Genomic DNA, 21,242 nt, shown 5'->3' on the forward strand with positions numbered 1-21,242 from the left:
TGAGTCAAAAAGGACTACAATTTTGGAATGATATAGAAATTTATTGAGGTAACTTACAGGATCGTTAGACGTGTCAATTTGTAGCAAACAACCTGACGTTTCACATAAAACCGCCAAGTGTAATTTTGGTTAGATGTGAATACCATTTTTACTGGCGAACATACCACCGGTAATCAATTTCTTCCAACCTCGTTGCAGCAAATCGGCCGTAACTTGTGCAATGGCAGCATGGATTCGATTTTTCAGTCGGTGAATTTTTTTGATAGGGGATGAATATACACACGGTCTTTAATGAAACCCCAGAGAAAGAAATACAATGGTGTCTGGGAAGCGAGGTGGCCACACGAATGGCCCTTCTTGGCCAATTAACCGACCTGGGAAGTGTTTATCGAGAAAACCTCGAACTTTAGCAAGGAAATGGGAAGGTGCACCGTCTTGCTGCTCGTAAACCATCCCATCTCGGTCATCTTCATCGATCTTTGGAATTAAAAAACAACTTCGAAAATTGTACAGTCCTTTTTTATGCACCCTGTATTTTCCATTAACGCAAGATTCTGATAAAATACATAGCACATCAAACAAATGCGACTGGACGCAGACTTTCACATACACATATGAGTCAAACCATTATGACCATCTGCTTAATATTGCCTTGGCCCGTCTTCGGAAAGCAAATTGCGAGTTTTGTGGGACATGGATTCGACAAGTCGTTGATATCTTTCCGGAGGTATGTGGCACCAGATGCCTAGGCTCAGGATCTGGCGTCCTATAGTGCCCCAAATGGGTTTCATCGGTTTTAGATGAAGCGAGTTTGGTAGTAAAGTCATTAAACTGAGTTCAGTATCACACTCCTCAAACCACTATAGCAAGATTCTAGCCTTGTGATACGAACAGTTCCCTTACGGATATGCTAACGCCACGAGGGAAGACAAGGATGAAGGGATCTAGACAGTGCATAATAATGTTCATGCAGTCCACAGCTGTGGTGATGCCTTTAATAAGGGATTCTCAAACTTTTTTGGTCGAACCCCATTCTGAAAGAAAAGTTATTTTGCCCCCCCCCCTACCCCACCCCCAGGCCCCTTTTACTTTCCTTCCTCAGCACTTGTTATATTAGGTACAAAATTGCCCACAATGTCTCCTTACTTCTGCTAATTATTCGAGGTATCGATTACAATAATAGTTAGAGTGTCGTCTGAACACATCAGAGATAAACTTTTTTTTTTTTTAAAAAGTCATATATATGCATTATTTAATGGTTGTGAAAGTAACCAATTGAAACCAGCCTGTAAGTACCGACGGTTGCGTGTGCACATCCAAATGAATGCCAATTTAAAAACAGTTATATCCAAAATGGTCAACCAAAAAGTAAATAAACAAGAGTGAAAATGCATACGGGTCAAAATTCAGAAATTTTCTGACATTTGTAGATTTAGTGTGATGTGCGTTCCCGAATTTGTGAAGAAAGCAGATCCGCTCCTGGTAGTACCTTTGAAACAGCTACACGCAGATCCGCTTCCAGCTGTGGTCGAGGCGATGTTTCGTCTTGATTAAAGCCACTGAAAAAAAAGTTAACTCGTACAAGTAAATACACGCGTCAAAAAAAGTTTTGCATGACCTCGGTTCCGAGAATTCCGGAACCTGTACAGAAAACTGAAAGAGAGATCAACATAAACATCATTTCCGCTCTTTTTATTGCTCATGAGAACCACACATTGCTCGTTGTACCAGCATAAGCGAGACCTTCAGAGATGGTGGTCCTGATTGCAGTACACACCGGTACCTCTAATAACCAGTAGTACGTCCTCTTGCATTGATGCATGCCTGTATTCGTCGTGGCATACTATCCACAAGTTAATCAAGGCACTGTTGGTCCAGATTATCCCACTCCTCAACGCCGATTCGACGTAGATCTCTCAGAGTGGTCGTTGGCTCACGTCGTCCATAAACAGCCCTTTTCAACCTACCCCAGGCATGTTCGATAGGGTTCATGTCTGGAGAACTTGCTGGCCACTCTAGTCGAGCGATGTCGTTATACTGAAGGAAGTCATTCACAAGATATGCACGATAGGGGTGCGAGTTGTCCATGAAGACGAATGCCTCACCAGTATGCTGCCGAAATGGTTACACTATCTGTCGGAGGATGGCATTCACGTATCGTACAGCCTTTACGGCGCCTTCCAAGACCACCAGCGGCTTATGTCGGCCCCACGTAATGCCACCTGAAAACAGCAGGGAACCCCCACCTTGCTGCACTCGCTGGACAGTTCGTCTAAGACGTTCAGCCTGACCGGGTTGCCTCCAAACACGTCTACGACGATTGTCTGGTTGAAGGCATATGCGAGACTCATCGCTGAAGAAAACGTGATGCTAATCCTGAGCGGCCCATTCGGCATTTTTTTGGGCTCATCTGTAACGCACTGCGTGATGTCGTGGTTGCAAAGATGGACCTCGCCATGGACGTCGGGAGTAAAGTTGCGCGTCATGCAGCTATTGCGCACAGTCTGAGTTGTAACACGACATCCTGTGGCTGCACGAGAAGCATGGTGGCGTAGGTGTGAGAGTTCCTCCGAGCCATAGGTAGCGGTCATCGACTGCAGTAGTAGTCCATGTCCGAACAACGTTACTTAGGGGACACTCCGAGGCCCATGGACGCTGTCCTTACTGAGAGCCCTTCCTGGCACAAAGTAACCGTGCGAACGCGATCAAACCGCGGTATTGAACGTCTAGGCATGGTTGAACTACAGACAGCACAGCTGTGTACTTCCTTTCTCGTAGACTGACTGGAAGTCGTCGGCTGTCGGACCCCCTCAGTCTAATAGGCGCTGCTCATGCCTGGTTGTTTACATCTTTGGGTGGGTTTAGTGACACCTCTGTACAGTCAAAGGGACTATGTCTGTGATAAAATATCCACAGTCAACGTCTACCTTCAAGAGTTCTGGGAAGCGGGGTAATGCAAAACTTTTTTTGGTGTGTGTATGTGCGAAGGGTAATAACACGTCCGCTGTCTCTTTGCTAAATTGGGATATTCACTCCGAGCCTGCACCGTAAATTTTTAAGACTTCGATTTAAATTAATTTGTTTTCTGTCACTTGAGAGTTGTATCAGTTCCTTGTGTTCTTCTTTTGAGAGGTGTTCTGTTATGATCGAATCTAAAGGATGTGGATCCAATGATACTTAGATTAAGGTTCCGGAAATTTATTCTTGAACTGTTGACGAAAGTTTTCGTAATGCACTACGCCAATTCTACTATGAGGGACAGTCAAATAAATACCGATCACTCTCCACGACGAGACCATGGAATGGTTCTCTGTAATCACAATACGTGTTAAGACATTTATCCCACTGGGAGACGAGACGATCCATTCCCGTTTCTTGGACTGCGGTCGGCCGCTGACGGATCAACAGCCGCACTCGCTCTGGCACTCCCTCGTCGACTGAATCCGACGTCTACGCATGTCTTTCATCAGTTCCCTAACGATTTGAAAATTATATGGTAAAAGATCCGGGCTATACGGAAGATGTTGCAGAGTTTTCCAACTAAATCGCTCAGTCGTTCAGCACCTTGTCTCATTTGCAGTGTGGGGGCGGGTGGTATCGTGCTACAGTATGATTTCATTCGACAGCATTCCGACAGCACGGTGGCAAACAACAAAGCCAGCAGCGGAAACATCCCACATATCCAACGCCAAAGCAATCCAAGCTGTTCACACAAGTTTCGGTAAGGTCATGATGACTTCCTTCTTGGCCTCTGCTCGTCGAATTCCTGGGGCGTGGAACGACAATTAATGCGCAGTGCTGTGGGTGCTTTGCAGAAATGCGATGCGCCCTGCAGTCAAAACGACCAGGAATGCTGCCGGACGGAATCATCCTGGTGCACTATAACGGCCGTCCCCACATCACCAATCGGACGAAGGCGAAACTTCTATTTTCGTCGCGTGATACTAGGTAATGGCTCTGTGACAAGAAGATGCATAAAAACAAGTTTGTTGACACTGTCAACCAGGAGATACGTGATCCATTATATTTTTTTATTTATGTTACGTAATGAAAACTTATGGAGTCAAGACCGCACATGAATTCTTCATTATTTTAATTGATTACTGTTTTCGGCTAACGATCTACGAATCTTCAGATCTAAGAATACAAACTAACATAGGTATATCAGCTTTAAAAACTGCACATAATATTGTAGCAGAGATCAAGAGTATATACACGAAATAATTACAGAATACATACCGTAAAACACTCTTGATTATTGTTGTTGCCCCTACGGCTTTTAACGATGTGTGAAGCCATAGTGGCAGCAGAGCTAATCAAGGACGTATTCAATAATTATTTCATGTATGCAGAGTGATTCTTATTAACGTTTAAAAACACCTGAAGTGACGTATAAGACGCTGAGACAAGTAATATAATTTAAGACACATGTCGCAAATGTCGTGGAATATTCCCAAAATGGATGAGAAATGTCGAACATGTGATGCCACCAGGTGACATACTTCACCACTTGTGAAGCCGTTGGGCTTGGGTATGAAGGGACAATCGAGCGATGCAATACATACATTCTAGCGTACGGTGTAAATTTCGCACACCTTTCGTAAATGTGATCTGTTGTAAATGTAGAATTTACAGTCCCTCGCTGTAACTAGTAAGAGCTGTTTTTATTTTATAGCTGTTTTTATTTTATATTTCTTTCATTTTGTCCCTTCCTTTTGTTGTTTACAGACATTATTTAGTAAAGAAAACGTAGATAATTTACTAGCAACGACGCAGTTCGGAAATCATACTCGTTTACTTCTGACGCAATACGGTAGGTTTTAGTTGTACTGCACTTTGTAATAAACCAACGGAGACTGCGTAACTGGTAAACAACATAATAAGTTTTACCTCAAAGTAAAAACATGACTGTCCAACGCAATGCCAAAAAATACTGCCTGCCAGACTCAAAAATCGAGCCCTGACTCCCAGGCCCAAAGTCGCCCATGTGGGTTCAGAGCCGTACCGACGGCAATACTTGAATTAGAAAGACCAGGTGTGACAGACAGATAGGCTCAACCACGCACGTGTGGTGAGGTATGTCATGTGGTGACATCACATTGTCAACACTAGCCATCCACTTTTGAGGTACTTCACGACATTTGCGACCCCATGTGTCTTATATTAAATTACGCGTCTCAGCGCCATCTAAGTCGCTTAGGAGGTTTTTAACGTTGATAAGAATCACCATTATACTCCTGATTTCTGCTACATTGTGACGTGCAGTTCTGTAAGCTGTTGTATGTGGCTAACACGAAAAAAAACCTGTTCTATATCTTAGATCTGAAGATGGTTAAATTGTTAGCCGAAGCTAGTAATCAATTCAAAAAACGAAGAATTCGTGTGCGATCTTGACTTCATGAGCTTTCAGTCACTAACATAAATAAAAAACGCACAGAAAACTTTAATATATCGCCATGATTAAGCATCGTTGCAGCAGAAAATGTGCAAATCTAATATATGGAATAAAAACAGACACCAGCCGGGTTCGGCAGTAGTGAACAGCTCTTAACCTAGTTTTGAGCCCTTATAAATGGGCCTTCTTCAGAAGTCTTATTACCAAGAAATAAGTATATACAGAGAAATGCAGAGTTCAAAGAAGTAAGATTTTGTAAAAACACAACATATATACATAATGCAATTAAAATACGTCCACTTGTTACCTTAAATACAAGCTGCACGGTCACGTACAAAATACAGCATTGTGACGGACTGGCCAAGCACCTACCATGGACACTGATGTATTTCAAGAAGGCCAAATGTTATTAATTATTAAAATAAATCACAACTTATCTTTTTACAGACTGATCCTGATGTGCTGCCAGTAGGCTTAGTCGTAATTAGAATTGACAGTCGTAAAAACAGCAGTCTGGCTTTGTCATACACAAAATAATACACATTTTAGATATGGCGTGTATGACCAGAAACGGATAAACATGCAACTGATGGAGCAACATTCATGTGCAAACATAAATTGAAAAAACTGCTCCTAGATGGCACGGATACGCCCTGCGGTCTGTAGCCGCAGCTAACAGCTGATGTGACATGCTAAAATCGAAACACTGTAACCGAATCCCGAAGACAGTGAGTGACCGAAAGCAGCAAAAATTGCTACAGCAGGACAACTAGCCTTATGAAAATGACACGAGAAGTGATGTGGTGATACAGACATGTACAACATTTTATTGGGAACGTTTATGAAGAGTCTGGCATTCAGAAAACGGTATAGTAGCCCGATGTAATAATTACCTTAATTCGAGCACAGGACGAAAACCACCGAAGAAATTTTTATTTTTCAGTTGCAGTTGGTCGTTCAAAATATAATCCTTATTGTTGATACTGTGTTTAAAAGTTTGAAGTTCTTCCAATAAATCCAACCTACACTATGTGATCAAAAGTGCCGGACACCTGGTTGAAAATTACTTACAAGTTCGTGGCGCCCTCCATCGGCATTGGTGTAATTCAGTAAGGTGCTGGCCCACCCTTGTCCTTGATGACAGCTTCCACTCTCGCAGGCATACGTTCAGTCAGGTGCTGGAAGGTTTCTTGGGGAATGGCAGTCCATTCATCACGGAGTGCTGCACTGAGGAGAGGTATCGATGTCGGTCGGCGAGGCCTGGCACGAAGCCGGTGTTCCAAAACATCTCAAAGGTGTTCCATAGGATTAAGGTCAGGACTGAGTGTAGGCCAGTCCATTACAGGGATGTTATTGTCGTGTAACCACTCCGCCACAGGCCGTGCATTATGAACAGGAGTTCGATTATGTTGAAAGATGAAATCACCATCCCCGAACTGCTCTTCAACAGTGGGAAGCAAGAAGGTGCCTAAAACTTCAATGTACGCCTGTGCTGTGATAGTGCCACCCAAAACAACAACGGGTGCAAACCTCCTTCATGAAAACCGCGACCACACCGTAACACCATTGCCTCCGAATTTTATTGTTGGCGCTACAAACGCTGGCAGATGACGATCGCCTGACATTCGCCACACCCTCCCCTACCATCGGATCGGCACATTGTGTACCGTGATTCGTCACTCCACACACCGTTTTTCCACAGTTCAGTCGTCCAATGTTTACGCTCCTTACACCAAGCGAGGCGTCGTTTGGCTTTTACCAGGATGACGTGTGGCTTATGAGCAGCCACTCGACCATGAAATCCAAGTTTTCTCACCTCCCGCCTAACTGTCATAGTATTTGCAGTGGATCCTGATACAGTTTGTAATTCCTGTACGTTGCTCTGGATAGATGTCTGCCTATTACACATTACGAGCCTCTTCAACTCTCGGAGGGCCGGCCGGGGTGGCTGAGCGGTTCTAGGCGCTACGGTCTGGAACCACGCGACCGCTACGGTCGCAGGTTTGAATCCTGCCTCGGACATGGATGTGTGTGATGACTTTAGGTTAGTTGGGTTTAAGCAGTTCTACGTTCAAGGGGACTGATGACCTCAGAAGTTAAGTCCCATAGTGCACAGAACCATTTCAGCCATAAAAAAATGCCTTCACTTTTCCACTTCACTGTCATCGTAAACAGTGGACCTAGGGATATTAAGGAGTGTGGAGATATCTCTTACATACATATGACACAAGTGATACCCAATCACATGACCACGTTCGAAGTCCGTGAGTTCCACGGAGCGCCCCATTCTGCTTTCTCACACTGTCTAATGAGCATGGTTATGTGTGTCGTCCTTAGCGTAAATTAGTTTAAGTTAGTTTAATTTGTGTGTAAGCCTAGGGTCCGATGACCTCAGCAATTTGGTCCCATAGTCCTTACCACAAAATTTCAAAATTTATCACATAGTGTATATCCCTTCTCCTTCTAATAATTTCCGGGTATGCAGCCGGATCCCGTCGACATTCTGCCACGATATTTCGGCCCAGAGACGTCCGGCAATCATCAGGTGAGTACACAACTAAATTTCAGAAGTCACATCCCTTCTCCTCTCTGCGCAAAATCACGGTATCTTCCAAATTACTGGGGGAATATCCGTTTTGAACCAAATATTTAGGGTATGTAGAGTCACGAATATTAAGATCCCCTTGCCCACTAAATGAAGACACAAACCATGAATTACAGCAACCGTTTCTCAGCTTAAATCAGTTTCACGAACAAATTTTGTTTACAAAAGAACTGGAAAACGGCGGCAGAGAATTGAATTATCTTGATGTTACACTACGTGTACATGACGACAAAGTAGACTTCAGTATTTTCCGTAAGAAAACTTTTTCTGATTGCGTCATTCCATCTGACTCAGCACACCCCATGCCCATAAACTGGCCTAGTATCAATCGAGCACTGAATATTCCATTAACACCTGAGAGCTTGCGACACGAATAAAATTAATTAAATCTGTAACTATCAACAACGAATATAATCCCTCAGTAGTTGACAGCATTTTAGATGAGAAAACCTCTAAAGAATGTTCCACATTAGGTTATAGCAAACTGGAAGATGTGGGTGGGAAAAGAAACTTTATTTCCATACCGTTTCTAGATAATATTTCGTATAAAATTAGACATCTTTCTAAGAAATACAGTAGAAATGTGTCTTTTTCAGCTAATAACAACTTTAGAGAAAAGGTAATACACAACGTAGAACGTAAGGAAGACCATTTTCACAATTGTGGGTTTATTAAATGAAACGTAATCAATGTAGACGTTTTTATGTAGGTGCGACGGGGAGGGCAATTAAAACTAGATACAAGGAACATTTACTGGGCAAAGTGGCTCCACATAGGCTGAAAATTGTATTAAAACCGGATACTCTCCTAGTCATTTGGGAGATACCGTTATTTCGTGTAGAGAGAAGAAGGGATATACGTGGGATTTATTGAAAGAAATTCAAATTTTTGAACAGAGTCTCGACATTAAGGATTATATTTGAACGACCAACTGCAACTGAAACATAAAAATTTCTTCGGTGGTTTTCGCCCTGTGCTCGAATTAACGTAATTATTACATCGGGGTACTATACCGCTTTCTGAATGACAAACTCTTCATAAGCGTTCCCAGTAAAATGTTGTACATGTCTCTACAATCACATCACTTCCCATGTAATTTTCGTAAGGCTAGTTGTCCTGTTGTAGCAATTTTTGCTGCTTTCTGTCACACACTGTCTTATGGATTCGCCTTAGAATGTTTCGTTTTCAACATGTGGTACAGTTACATCAGCTGTCAGCTGCGGCTACAGACCGCATGGCGTATCAGCGCCATCTAGGCGCAGTTTTCTCAATTTATGTTCACACATGACTGTTGCTCCATCAGTTGCTTGTTTACCTGTCACTGGTCACACAAGCCACATGTAATATTGCCGGCACGGTAGCTCAGAGTGTTCGGTCAGAGAGCTGGTTGGCCTCTGTAATAAAAAAACTGAGAGGAAGGAACAACAAACGAACTTGAACGGTTTTCATGTGACGTCCGCAACGACCAAATACGACGATCATATATATAAAATATGTGTATTATTTTGTGTATACAACACAATACCATGCCTAATGCGGTGTAGAAAACCTGGTGACATTCGAAACAGATTCCAGTGGTCTCGGAATATGTAAATACAGGTCCTGATGGTTTTCAAGGGACTTTTGCATCATTCTTCCCGTGAAACACTGGCCGCATCCGCCTTCCGTCCTCTACGACCTCATCCCCTTCACCCACCTTCTCATTTTCCTTGAACACATCCGCACCCTGTATATTGTCCGCCGCCTTGATCCCCCCCCCCCCCCCTCCCCCTGGTGCACCCCCTGGTGTCTCTCTTCCTCTCCATCCCCAGCCTGTTGCCGCGCCTTTACTATTGTGTCCCACCATCTCTCCATCTCCACACCCTCCACCTCCTTTCCCAACCCAACTGCGGGCCGGGGTGGCCGAGCGGTTCTAGGCGCTACAGTCTGGAACCACGCTACCGCTGCAGTCGCAGGTTCGAATCCTGCCTCGGGCATGGATGTTTGTGATGTCCTTAGGTTAGTTAGGTTTAAGTAGTTCTAAGTTCTAGGGGACTGATGACCTCAGCCATTGAGTCCCATAGTGCTCAGAGCCATTTGAACCACTTGAACCAACCCAACTTCCAGCATCTATCACTCCCAGATGATGAGCTTCGCCCTGACGTCTACCCTCCCTACCAACCCTAACCTCACCTTCCTCCTGCCTCCTCCTCAGGGCTCCCTCTCCTCCCCTCCCTTCTGCTGCACAGCTTTCCCCCTCCTACGCCTCCTTCCTCTCTTGTTGTGCTCCCATTCAGTGTCTCTGCACTCCCTCCTTCCTTGTCTTCCCTCTTCTGCTCCACCTGTCTCCTGCCTCTTGGTGCACCCCCTGATGCTTCTACTCTTTCTATCCCGCCCCCTCCCCTGCTGCACCTTCCTCTCCGCTCCTTTTCCATTCTCTCAGGCCTCCCCCTCGGCAGGTCTCTCCTGGCAGTTTTATTCTCCGTCGTGTGTGCTCCATCTCTTCAAGTGGTTTTAAAGTATCTTGCTCTGGAGTGATTCTAATATTGTGGCCAACTTTCAACCTGTGCATGTTACTACAGGGCCCTTTTTGTGTTCTACGCATCACCAACAGCGTTTTTTAACTTTATGTCGATTTTGTAATTGTCCCCCCCATGAACGTCTCCATGCCAGTGTATTTTTACCCCCATTATCTACCCTTCTTCTGTTTTTATGTTCCCCTTTTTATCTCCTTTATATTTATCATTTTCTTCTTTTATTAGCTGTCATGTCACTCAGCTGAAGAGCGGCAGATTGTGTCGCTGACAGCCGTCCCCTGCCCATATGGGCAGGAGAAGGAAATCACAATAAAGAAAAAAGAAAAAAATAACGAAACACTGGCAAGTTCAGGTAACGATAATGAAGTCAGATAGTGACAAAAACCACAAAAGCTCAGTAACAATGAGGTAAGGTAGCTGTGGTGGCCAGAGGAGATGTGACAATTCATCATCATTGTCACAAAACCAGTCCTGGGAAATGTGAGCGACTCGAACAGGAACCCTGTTGTCTTGGAACTCAACATACATTGTACTACGGGCTGGACCTGTTAAGCTAAAATGGTCGCAGAACACGTCCCTATATTTCACTTTTAGGGCGTAAATTCTGTTAGAAGTTGGAAACATTCTGAAACAAGACTCATCCGACCAAATGACTCTTCCCTTGTTCCATACTCCACATTTCATGTCTTCGGCACAATCACTGATGAGTGGTTCTGGAACTCCAGCTAGCCCTGAAATTCCCAGCTTATGGAATTCTGTTAGAAGTTGGAAACATTCTGAAACAAGACTCATCCGACCAAATGACTCTTCCCTTGTTCCATACTCCACATTTCATGTCTTCGGCACAATCACTGATGAGTGGTTCTGGAACTCCAGCTAGCCCTGAAATTCCCAGCTTATGGAGCCCCCTTCGTGTTGCTCCAGCATGTGAAGGTTGCTGTGTATGGACGGGTTACTCCTGTAACCGAAATTGCAGATCTGAAGACTCCTGTAACCGAAATTGCAGATCTGAAGATGGTTCTAGAGGAACCGAAACCGGTCATGTGAATAAACATTTTTTGCAATCAAGACAGATTATAAATGACATTGGAAAAACATCCACACCCTGTATATTGTTTTGCCAATTCGATCCCCCTCAACCCCTTGTGTCTCCCTTCCTCTCCACCTCCACCCTGTTGCCGTGCCTTTACCATTGTGTCCCACCCCCTCTCCATCTCCACACCTCCACCTCCTTTCCCAACAACTTCCAGCATCTACCGTTCCTGAATGATGAGCTCCGCCCTGACGTCTACCCTTTCTACCAACTCTAACCCCACCTTCCTCCTGCCTCGTCCTCAGGGCTCTCTCTCCTCCCCCTCCCTTCTCTGCTCTTTTTTGCTCCTCTCCGACCTCCAATCCTTTGGCAGGTCCCTACCAGCAGTTCTTATTCTTTGTGAGTATTCCATCATTTCCAGTGGTTTTGTTTTTACATGTCTCACTCTGTTTGATTTTTATACTGTGGCTGACTTTTAAATTGTGTTTGACTACAGTGATTTTAAGTACACAACGAATTGCCACCTGTGTTCTTTTAACTTTATGTCAACTTTTTAATTGTCCTCCAATGTCCCCATATCAGTGTTATTTTAACTCCCATCATCTCCATTTACTGTATTTTTATGTCCCCCTTTCTACCCCTATTTTTATGTAAGAGCTACCCTTGTATTTTTGTTTAAGCCATTTGGCTGATGAGCGGTGGACTGTGCTACTGCCGGCAAAAAGAAAAAAAAATTGAATGACGAATCCTGCCCCCCTTTTTTTCCTCTTATCGATCGGGGTCCTAGCCCCTGCCCCCCATCTGCCACCATGTCTCCTCTATAGTGCTGTTTTAAGTGCGTATGCAGTGTTCTGCATTCCCTCTCAACTGTCGCTAGGTGTGTTTTTAAACTATTGTGGACAGAAACCAGATTGTAGCCATGATTTTGCATTGTGCCTGTCTATTTACTATGTGTTTTAATCAATTTTTATGATACTACCCTAATATTGTTTATAACTGTTCTGTAGGCTGCAGAGTGGCATATTATGCAGATGTCAGCCCGGCCATCTCTAGGGGAATCGAAATCCAATACAAGGAAAAAATGACGAATTTGGGAAAAAACCCTCGTCTCATAATCGAGTAAACGTGGTATTGTTTCCTCCTACGTTTATCTCCCGAAGTGACCATAAGGTAAAATTAGAAAGATTCGAACTTACCTAGAGGCTTAGCAACAATCGTTCTTCCCAGAAGCTTTCTCGAATGGAACAGGAAAGGGGGAAAGTGACAGAGATACACAAAGTACCCTCCACCAATCACCGTAAGGTGATTGCGGAATATAGGTGTAGACTATCACACATTATGTGTGTTTTCTAGTATATATGCATTATATTTTTGTTCTCAAACTGGACTTTTACGATGTCTCCAGTACCCTAGTAAAAAATGATTCTTAGATGAATCCAGGCATAACTACTATTGCTACAAAGACACTTAGCGGTACCAACCTCACGTAAGTATATTTTACATGGATTTCCTCCCTCTCTCCAGCTCCGTCTCTAAAGTGTTGAGGGACATGCACTTCGCGGCGTTTTCTGCACCCGTTTACCTCCCCTACCCATATCCTGAGCCAGCTGATAATGCTCACATACTTCCTCAAATATTACAAGTTACATTCCATTTAATAGGGAAGAAATATCAGGAACAATCCCAAAGTCTAAGGTAATAATAACACGGATTAAAAAAGTGATTTACGGGAAACGTTTGGACGACCTCAGACAAACTCATGTCGATTTTCAATCATCGAAGAACTGGTTGACGTCTGCAAGTGTTTATACAGAAACTGAAGGACGTATGAGACCGACATAAGGTAATAACGATGAGGGAGTACGGGAGTACAGTTTTAAGGAGCATGGAATAGACGATAGCTGCAGTAAGTATATATTATGAAAAGGAAACCATACTACACATTAAGTTTTACAAACCATGGTAGCGTGACCAAAATAATTCAACAGAATTCAACCGAATTCAGTTAATGAAGACTCTAAAAATACGATTCTGTCACTGTTACAGCGAAAATCTCTAATTTTTCCTGGAGCTGCAGCACAGTAAATAACAAGGCAGTCCAATAAAATGGAACGGATAAATCAATTGTCAACAACGCTGAGCAAGTCACTTTCACCATAGATACCTCTGTACGCAACGAACATAGTTTGCAAACCAACTGTAAAGGTAACATTGCCAAATATAGGTATTTGGCAGACGATGTAAAAGCTATATGAAAAGGATGTTTGAATGCTTAGTTTCAATGGCAACGTCAGACACCAGAGTGATTCGAAAGAACATTTTCAAATTACTAATGCAACTAAAACTACATCGTTCTCTCAGATGACGATTGTAGAAGCAACCCTCAATCCATATTCTATACCCATTAGATTGTTCATTCCATACAGCAGATGATGTAATTATTCTTCACTTTTACTCAGTGTAGCAATATCATCAGCGAATCGTATCATTGCTATCCTTCTACCTTGAATTTTAATTTCACTCCTGAACCATTCTTTTATTTCCATCATTGATTCTTCGATGTACAGACTGAAGAGTAGGGGCGAAAGACGACATTCCTGTCTTAAAGCCTTTTTAATTCTACCACTTCGCTCTTTGTCGTCCAGCCTTATTATCCCCTCTTGGCTCTTGTACATCTTGTATATTTCCCGTCTCTCCCTTGTAGCTTACCCGTATTTTTCTCAGAATTTCGAACATCTTGTACCATTTTACATTGTCGAACGCTTTTTCCAGGTCGACAAATCCAATGAATGTGTCTTGATTTTTCTTTAGCCTTGCTTCCATTATCAACCGCAACTTCAAAATTGCCTCTCTGGTTCCTCTACCTTTCCTAAAGCCAAACCGATCGTCATCTAGCGCATCCTCAATTTTCTTTTCTAGTCTTCTGTGTATTATTCTTGTCAGCAACTTGGATGCATGAGCTGTTAAGCTGATTTTGCGATAATTCTTGCACTTGTTAGCTCTTTCAGTCTTTGGAACTGTGTGGATGATGTTTTTCCAAAGTCAGATAGTATACCACCAGACTCATACATTCTACAAAACAGCGTGAATAGTCATTCTGTTGCCACTTTCCCCAATGATTTTAGAAATTCTGATGGAATGTTACCCAGCCCTTCTGCCTTATTTGGTCTTAAGTCCCGCAAAGCTCTCTTAAATTCTGATTCTAATACTGGATTCTCTATCTCCTCTAAATTGACACCTGTTTCTTCTTCTATCAGATCAGGTAAAACTGACCTCTCATAGAGGCTTTCAATGTATTCGTTTCACTTATCCGCTCTCTCCTCTGCATTTGACAGTGGAATTCCCGTTGCACCCTTAATGTTACCACACTTGCTTTTAATGTCACTGAAGGTTGTTTTGACTTTCCTCTTTGCTGAGCCTGTCCTTCCAACAATCATTTCTTTCTCTATTTCTTCACATTTTTCCTGCAGCCATTTCGTCTTAGCTTCCCTGCACTTGCTATTTATTTCATTCCTCAGCGACAGGTATTTCTGTATTCCTGAGTTTCCTGGAACATTTTTGTGCTTCATCCTTTCATCAATCAACTGAAGTATTTCTTCTGTTATCCACCGTTTCTTCGCAGTTACCTTCTATGTACCTATGTTTTTCTTTCTAACTTCTGTAACGGCCCTTCTTAGAGATGACCATTCCTCTTCAACTGCACTGCCTACTGAGCTGTTCCTTAATGCTGTATCTATAGCCTTCGAGAACTTCAAGCGTATCTCGTTATTCCTTAGTATTTACGTACCCCACTTCTTTGCGTATTGATTCTTCCTGACTAACGTTTTAAACTCCAGCCTCCTTTTCATCACTGGGTACGTATTATAATCCAGTAACTGATTTCAGAATCTCTGTCTGACCATGATGTAATCTAACTGAAATCTTCCAGTACCACCCGGCCCTTCTCCAAGTATACTCCTCCTCTGGCGTTTCTTGAACAGAGTATTCGCTAGTATTAGCGGAATTTTATTAAAGAACTCAATTAATCTTCCTCCTCTCTTATTCCTTGTCCGAAGCCCATATTCTCCCATAACCTTTTCTTCTACTCCTTCCCCTGCAACTGCTTCCAGTCCCCTACCACTATTAGACTTTTTGTAGTCTATATTATGGCCTGTACTGACACAATACTCGGCCACTGCAGCTTTCGCTAGTTGGTCCAGGGGTGTATGTTGTCAATGTTCAACGCATCTGTCTTCCAAGGGCCGGGTGTAAAGAACGTCGAATCTCCCATTCTAAATAACCATTTTCCAGGTATAAGATTACAGATGTGATTTAGCTCATTTGATAGGCTTTCTGCATCTAATATTGCTCGTGCTCTGTGCACAGAAGTCAAAAGTGCGTCACTTCGTTACGAAGGGACCACAGCTGGAGGCCTGTAAATGTAAGTCCGTGTGTGTTGGCCATACAAGGAGACACCCTCTCTTCTCCGCAACAAAATTGGTAATGGTCATACAGATAGACTTACTTGATCAATATGATTTCGACGGACTACTTCATGTTACCAAATTAAAATGTGTAGCTGAAGGAATCCTCGTTTCTGCTTCTCGACAGTGTATAAACAGCATCTAACAGTTCCAAAAATGTGGTACTCTTTTATGACATCCATGAATCTCATTTATTTATGTCAAAAAACTCGAGTCATTAATGACGATCAAACGGCGGTGTACTATTTGATTCAGTACAGTTTTAAATACGAGAACTAATTGATTGTACTTATGTAAACTCCTCTTCACTTCTTCAACGATTTCCAGTCTCAGTCCACTTAGATTTGTGTGATGCTGATCGATTTCGCTCTGTTCTTCGTCAGTGAAATCCACTTGTAAAAATGTATGAGATTCTTTTCGGAGTGATAACAATGATCCCATTCTATGATAGACTAGTACTTTAATCGAAAATACAAGATTGATCTGATGCTCTTTACTGGTAACAGAAGCAACGCCAAAAGATGTCATTTGAAGCGAAGCATTTTGCGCTCTCATGTTTTCGAGAAAATGTTTTTGTTCGGTATTTCTTCAGTCATGTAATGAAATAGTATCGATGGATGTACACCCAATGGTGCTAATCGAATTTTTCCGTTCATGCAACACCGTCCTGGTGTTTCTCAACTGAATTTCTAGGCACCGCAAAACAGACACTTTTGACACATTTTGCCAATGACTGTGTGTTTGTGTTTCTTGTACTCTTCAGCGGGATCATAAAGGAATTCTTTCTCCTGCCAAACTGTAATCTTTACTTCTGCTTTTCATTTCTTTTACAGTAATCGTTTGTTTATCCGCCTTGCGATTGTTATCTTTCACAAACTTCACTTATTGTAAATCTACTTCATTGCGTGTTCTTGTTCCTTCGGCAATTTCTCTGTCTGCTTGCCGAGCGTCTCCCTCTATCATTTTCTGTAATTTAACCTGTGAATTTTTCTCTCAGTGTATTCATTCTTAGCCGTTGTGAAGCTAACTGTGCTTCTCGCTCCTCACCTGTTTCATTTCTTTGCTGTTCTTTCTGTTACCTATATTTCAACGCGTCACTGACAAGATCTCTTCTTTCACGTTTCGGCCTCCTGGTAAATGTTAATTTTACTCAGCACACTAAACTTCACTTAATTCAGTGTGCACTACCTTAAACAATTCACTTTCACATAAATTTATTTATTCTATCCCTTTACTTTTCTTTCACCCTGTCTAATCGACTTCCGAAAGTATACTGGAGCATGCGTTTAGCCAGAGCCTAGGGACAACCGAGCGCAATGTAATTAAATCCACATCAAACTTCCATGGCATTACAGAAAGCACAAAGAGACTTTTCTGAGGGACTGCAATATATCGTGCCTCTAACAAGTAAGAATATAATTTTATTTTATCGCATATTTCGGCTAAGGTTGGATGCTGATCAAGCTAGACTGCATATTAAAACACAATTTCCAGTAGTAGTTATAAACGGGCAGTAGCAGTTTTACAGGTTACGTCTCCCATATATCCGATTAAATGGAATACGACTGGGAAATGGAGACAAATGTAAATTCATGAAGTATTATTAGTTTCTAGACGGAGAGATGCTCACGTAATTATGTCTGTAGCAAATCTGAATGACTGTATTACAGAAAATGTTATTATTTGTCCAACAAACGTGGTACAAACGAACAACCTGTCGCGTGAAAGCCGGCTGGAGTGGCCGTGCGGTTCTGGGCGCTACAGTCTGGAACCTAGCGACCACTACGGTCGCAGGTTCGAATCCTGCCTCGGGCATGGATGTGTGTGATGTCCTTAGGTTAGTTAGGTTTAATTAGTTCTAAGTTCTAGGCGACTGATGACCTCAGAAGTTAAGTCGCATAGTGCTCAGAGCCACTTGAACCATTTTTTTGTAAAATATCTGGGAATATGCGTGCGGAACGATTTGAAGTGGAATGATCATATAAAATTAATTGTTGGTAAGGCGGGTACCAGGTTGGGATTCATTGGGAGAGTCCTTAGAAAATGTATTCCATCAAATGCAGTTGTTTTTAACGGAAATGGCAGCAGTAACGTGCGAAAAAATGCATAAGCTCCTCAGCCAAAATTCGAGATAGTTGAATGTAACTGGATTCACTCCCTATTTACACCCAAATTGTAATTATCATTTGGTATGAAACCGGTAAACACACTGGGCTAATGAAACTAAAATTACAAGACAGTGGGTTGTTAATTAATGGAACTAGATGTTAAATACGGTCTCGTAAACTGACGTACGGCCGTGAGAGCAGTGTGCTGACCGCATGCCCCTCCATATCCGCGTCCAGTGACGACTGTCGCTGAGGGTGAAACGGCGGCCGGTCGGTACCGTTGGGCTTTCTTTGTCTGTTCGAGTTAGTTTACTTTGGTTTTTAGATGTGAAATAGCAAGGTAACAATTTCATCCTCCAGCTACAACCACAGGCATAACAGCGATTAACGGATCCCGACTAGTTTTGTGTTAGCTGTAGGAACCACTACACATATTACCCAATCAAAACCTAGCTTTTATTAACGAGGCTTTTGATTCTACTTCGATACAATCCGTAGACGAATTGATAACTTCAGGACAACTTTCAGTCAATCGAATGTTGCAACATGTGAAACAGTATCACGAGAAACGTAGACTTATTCGGCTATGTCGACGACACTTTTGCAGTGTGGGGACATGACAAACAGGCGCTAGATGAGTTTCTGGAACACCTCAACAGCATCCATCCGAACATCAAATTTACAATGGAAATGGAGGAAAATTGATGCCTCCCATTCCTTGATATTGTAATTAAGAGGAAGGCAGATGGTTCACTAGGCCATGCAGTAAATAGGAAGAAGACACACTCAGACCTATACCTTCATGTAACAAGCTGCCACCATCCAGCACAACGACAAACAGTACTGACCACCCTGGTATATAGGGCGCGCATCGTTTTGCGACATAGACAGCCTACCATTCGAGCTGCAACACCTGAGGGAAGTCTTCCAACAAAATGGCTACAGTGGAATGCAGATCAACAGAGCGCTTAAAAGGAAGAAGGAAGCAGTGAGAACCCCAGAAGAAGATTATGATGAAGAAGAAGACAAACGATTCGCTTTCCTTCCGTACGTGGGTCCCCTCTCAGCCAAAACTGCGCGACTACTGGGCAAATACAATATCAAAACCCTTCCCCGACCACCACCGAAGACGAGGGAGCTCCTATGTTCTGCCAAAGAGGCACCGGAACCTTAACACCAGGATATACCGCATACCATGCGAATGCAGAAAACGATACATTGGGCAAACACAGCGCTGTATATCTAAACGCTGCGAAGAACATATCAGATATGTGCGACTAGGTCACACAGAAAAATCAGCCAAAGCAGAACACAGCATAAAAGAAGAACACACCTTCAACTTCGCAAACACGAAGTTACTTTGCCGAGCATCTGGCTTTGGGGAAAGCGCTATCAAAGAATCCACAGAAATAAGGATTCACGACAATCTGGTCAACAGAGATGAGGGATACCAACTCAGCGCAGCATGGAACCCTGCGCTAGCGGCAATCCGTCGGGAGCGCCCTCTTCAATGTCCTCCGCCGCGGACGCAGACAGAATGCATACACCGATGACCGAACACGGCCGTAAACAGAATCATCCGATTTGGCACGTCTATATCCCAGAAACGAATAAACATAAACAATGTATTTTGTTTTTTGATGAAAGGGAAGCTCAAAAACGGTTTTTATAGCTTTTCATAGGTGTTCAATATGGCCCCTTTGAGATGCACTGCATATGTCAATGCGATATTCCAACTGTTCCCACACTGCAGCGAGCATATCTTGAGTTACAGCTTCCCTAGATGCTGTTAAGCGATGTCTCAGTTCATTTATTGTTTTTGGTGACGGAGGTACATAAACAGTCTTTTATCAGAAATAATCACATCCAGTCAGATCCGGTGACGTTGGTGGCCAGTAATGTGAGGCTGAATCATTTGGTCCAGTGCGACCGATCCATCGTTCAGTAATCCTTTGATTTAAAAATGCCAGATGCTCCTTTGGCGGTGACCCATCCTGTTGGTATATGAAGTCGTTCGAATCAGTCTCCAATTGTGGGAAAAGAAAGTTCTCCAGCATATCGAGATATGTGCTTCCTATAACAGTGTTCTCGGCATTTTCCTTGACTTCCGGAAGGCGTTCGATACAGTTAAGCACTGTCGCCTGATAAACAAAGCCTTCGTAATATCATACCAGCTGTGTGGCTGGATTGAAGAGTTTTTAGCAAACAGAACACAACATGTTGTTCTCAATGGAGAGACGTCTACAGGAGTTAAAGTAACCTCTGGCGTGCCACAGGGAAGTGTTACGGGACCATTGATTTTCACAATATATATAAATGACCTAGTACATAGTGTCGGAACTTCCATGCGGCTTTTCGCGGATGATGCTATAGTATACAGAGAAGTTGCAGCGTTAGAAAATTGCAGCGAAATGCAGGAAGATCTGCAGCGGTTAGGCACTTGGTGCAGGGAGTGGCAACTGACCCTTAACATAGACAAATGAAATGTATTGCGAATACATAGAAAGAAGGATCCTTTATTGTTTATTGTATGATTATATGATAGAGGAACAAACACTGGCAGCAGTTACTTCTGTAAAATATCTGGGAGTATGCGTGCGGAACTATTTGAAGTGGAATGATCATATAAAATTAATTGTTGGTAAGGCTGGTACCAGGTTGAGATTCATTGAGAGAGTCCTTAGAAAATGCAGTCCATCAATAAGGAGGTGGCTTACAAAACACTCGTTCGACCTATACTTGAGTACTGCTCATCAGTGTGAGATCCGTACCAGGTCGGGATGACAGAAGAGATAGAGAAGATCCAAAGAAGAGTGGCGCGTTCTGTCACAGGGTTATTTGGTAAGCGTGATAGCGTTACAGAGATGTTTAGCAAACTCAAGTGCCAGACTCTGCAACAGAGGCGCTCTGTATCGCGGTGTAGTTTGCTGTCCAGGTTTCGAGAGGGTGCGTTTCTGGATGAGGTATCGAATATATTGCTTCCCCCTACTTATACTTTCCGAGGAGATCACGGATGTAAAGTTAGAGAGATTCGAGAGCACACGGAGCCTTTCCGGCAGTCATTCATCGCACGAACCATACACGACTGGAACAGGAGAGCGAAGTAATGACAGTGGCACGTA

At 43.0% G+C, this 21,242-nt stretch overlaps 1 protein-coding gene across 4 annotated transcripts in view; it reads right to left on the reverse strand.

The window, feature by feature from the left end:
- The window catches only part of LOC126335244 (adenylate cyclase type 8), a 1,717,934-nt gene that overhangs the window by 228,917 nt on the left and 1,467,775 nt on the right, over nt 1–21,242 (reverse strand). The window lies entirely within an intron of this gene.

The sequence above is a fragment of the Schistocerca gregaria genome, chromosome 2, assembly GCF_023897955.1.
Source record: "Schistocerca gregaria isolate iqSchGreg1 chromosome 2, iqSchGreg1.2, whole genome shotgun sequence".
Lineage (NCBI taxonomy): Eukaryota > Metazoa > Arthropoda > Insecta > Orthoptera > Acrididae > Schistocerca > Schistocerca gregaria.